Genomic DNA, 3,811 nt, shown 5'->3' with positions numbered 1-3,811 from the left:
AGATTTAAATGGAACAAAAGCAATTAACTTCTTATGCCTATTTTGTTAATTTTAAAGTCTCAAGTGGCTGGAAATTTTTACAATATGACCAGATTGAGTCTTTTTTTAATTGTAATCAACAACCGTGGTTTGCCTTACTTGGTGATTATACGTGACGATTAGAATAGTAGTTAGTCTCCTCGGTCATATCTGTTAGTTTTTGATGTGTTGATTATTTGTTAAATGTTAAATGTGAGCAAGGTATTTAGAGTTAGGGAGAGTTGGTTGTATGTCTATGAGATTTGTTTGAATGTTTTTTTCATTAATCAAATGAAAGGATACAAGGCTATTTATACATTTTCTATGTCGGTGGAAACATACATGTACACAAGCTTGGATTTCTCTAGATATTTAACCTCATGAAAATTCTAGACTAATCTTACTCTTAGACACACTGTGTTAGATTTTGCTTAGTGCTATAATCTAGATTTCTCTAGATTATTTCTAACACTCCCCCTAATCTGAGAAATCTTGAATTTTTACTTGTCTAAACTTGGTATATTTCTCGTTGGGAGTACTCTTGCAAACGTGTCTGCTACTTGCTCCCCCGTCTTGCTGAATTGTAACTCGGTCTCTTGATCTTCCACCGGTTGTATAAAATGTTGTTTTATCTTGATGTGCTTTTAACTTTGAAAAACTGATCTTCTTGTAGTTGCAATATTTTGTTGTTGAGTAGCCTTTGGGAATGTGTCGAGTCTTGTATTTTTGAATTTGGCCATCTTCATCCCACTTGATCTTGTATACTTGTTTATGCGAGATAGCTTTTTTGTATTTTGGCTTGTCCACAAGCTCTCTTGTCTTTCCTTTTTCTTTTCTTTTTCCTTTCTCCACGGCCTCTCGGCATTGTTCATCATCAGTGCTTTTTCGAAAGTTTGATAACTCTCGAGCTGTGAGTACCATGATAGCTTGGCCACAATCCAAGTCTTTTTGCGAACTCGGAGTTTGTTTTTCTTGATATTGTCGATTTGGTAATTTTTGATTTTTTGAAGATGGTGTTAAAGGTTTTGGTTTTGGGTAGTTTGAAATGTTTGATATTTGAGGTGTTTGTTTTTGTGTAATTGATTTTTGTGCGTTTAAAGGCATTTTTAATGGAAAAGTTTTGTCTGCGGCCATGTGTACGGAAGCTATTAATTGGGCATTTTTCTTATCGTAAATGAGGCATTTGTTAATGTCAAATTTCACCATATATCCTCTTCGTATTAGTTGCCCAACGCTCAGTAAATTTTGTGTTAGGCCCGGGACATATAAGACTTCATGAATGAATTTAGTGAAGCCGTTTTTAGTTTTAACGGCTACAATTCCTTTACCCGCAACTTCTTGGATTCTCCCGTCGCCAAGAGTAATTTGAGATTTTATATTTTCATTTAAGCTGACAAATGCATTCTTGTTGCCAGTCATATGGTTGGAGCAACCGCTGTCAATATACCATATGTCTGTGGACTTTTCCTCCGTATTTAAGCAAGAGTAAAATAATTGTCCACTAGGTTCATTTTCTTCAATGAAATTTGCCTCATCTTCTTTTTTGAACCAACAATCTTTTTCAAAGTGGGTGTGTCTTGTACACCTCTTACATTTATACCAACAATTTTCTGTTTTATGATTGTTTTTCTTGCATAGTTGACAATAAAACTCTGTTTGGTTATATGGTTGGTTCCCTTGATTGTTATAAACACCTCTTCCCCTAATGTGATTATTTGAATTTCTTTTGTTTTGATAGTTTTTGTTATTGTTTTGGTCATTAAATTTTAATTTGGCCTGAAATGCTTGTTCTAGTGGCTCGTCGGAAAATCTTTTCATTCTTTCTTCATGAGCTTGTAGTGAGCTCATTAATTCAGTTATTGTAAGATCTTTTAAATCTTTTGACTCTTCTATGGCGGCCACTATGTGTTCAAATTTTTTCGGGAGACTTCTTAATATTTTTGGAGTAATTTTTGTGTCTTCAATCGTATCACCGTATGAACGAATTTGATTAACAATGTTAGTGGTACGATTAAAGAATGCTTCTATATTCTCGTCTTCCGACATTAATAAATTTTCAAAATCCCTCCATAAAGTTTGAAGTTTAATAGTAATTACCTTGCCAGAGCCCTTGTATGTATTTTCCAGGATCGTCCAAGCCTCCTTTGATGATGCTGCGGAAATGACTCGTGGGAGTATTGTCTCGTCGAGTCCTCGATAAATCAAAGACAGGGCATAGTGATCCCTCTTTTGATTTTCGATATATAAATTTTTCTTTGTGGCATCCCATGATGCTTCCTCGACGGTATTTTTGGGTTTTTCATACCCAGTTTGGACTAAGTCCCATAGTCCTTGTGAGATAAACATTGACTTCATTTGGATACTCCAAAGGTCGTATTTCTCGCCTTTGAATGTTGGTACCCAATTTACTTGTAATGTGTTTGACATGGTTTTTGTTGTGTGATTTTATTTGGGACTAGTTTTTATTTGTGAATGTTTATTTTTTTGCTTTTTATTTAGAGTACTTGGATAGTCGGAGTTTTCCAGTGGCTCTGATACCACTGTTAGTTTTTGATGTGTTGATTATTTGTTAAATGTTAAATGTGAGCAAGGTATTTAGAGTTAGGGAGAGTTGGTTGTATGTCTATGAGATTTGTTTGAATGTTTTTTTCATTAATCAAATGAAAGGATACAAGGCTATTTATACATTTTCTATGTCGGTGGAAACATACATGTACACAAGCTTGGATTTCTCTAGATATTTAACCTCATGAAAATTCTAGACTAATCTTACTCTTAGATACACTGTGTTAGATTTTGCTTAGTGCTATAATCTAGATTTCTCTAGATTATTTCTAACAATATCCGTCTCAATTCCTTAAGTTTATAACGCGTCGACTATTAACTCATATTGTTAGATGGAACAAGCTTTTTGTCATTTCCAATGCATTGTGACTTTTGTGTCAAGGATACTCGGTCAAGAACAACAACAAAACCGAGTCGTCAACAAACTCCTTCTCCTATTTCTATCTACTCCATAGTCAATATTGTAATTCTATATTGTAGCTTTTAGTTAGCACTAACATAGGATTGTTAGTATAGTCAATCGTTTGTTAGCATGATTGTCGGTAGTCAGTAGTCTACTGTTATCTTTAGTGCATAAATACTATACATATTTGTACCACACTTGATCCACCTACCTATTTGAGCCGTTTCATGTTTATTACTCTAAGACGGATATGTACATTTAAATAATAATTGTCGCAGTAATAAATACTCCTTCTGTCCCGGTCATTTATTGTCTTTTTCCATATTGAGGTGTCTAACACTCTAACTCTCAAGTGAGTTGTTGTCTTTTCTATTTTAAGAATAAACTTGATAAACAATTTGATTATTCACACTCAATTTGTTCCACTTGGCATTTAGTAATTGGCCCATTCCTCTTTCATTGGTCTTTGTGCCAAAACCAAAGGACAACAATTGACCAGGACGGAGGGAGTATCTAACAATTAAAAAAGACCGCATTTATATCGACTAAATAGGAGTCGTCGCGCGTTTATATAGCAGAGAAACAACAATGAGGCTCAGTTGTTTACAAGTCTTTTTCAGATTTCATAATCAACATTTAAAAATTAAAATTCAATTAGGTGTTAGGAATTACTCACCTATCATGATTCATGACAGTACAATATATAATATTATGAAGATGAGGAGAAAATAATTAGGTTTAGAATAATAACAAGTGCAGATAAAGGACACAAATAAGGAGCAAATGTATAATTAATTAGAAGTTGAGTTACCTAAAAGCATATAT

Source organism: Silene latifolia, chromosome 1 (genome assembly GCF_048544455.1).
Source record: "Silene latifolia isolate original U9 population chromosome 1, ASM4854445v1, whole genome shotgun sequence".
Classification (NCBI taxonomy): Eukaryota; Viridiplantae; Streptophyta; class Magnoliopsida; order Caryophyllales; family Caryophyllaceae; genus Silene; species Silene latifolia.
The sequence above is the reverse complement of the archived record's forward strand: the minus strand, read 5'-3'. Positions refer to the sequence as shown.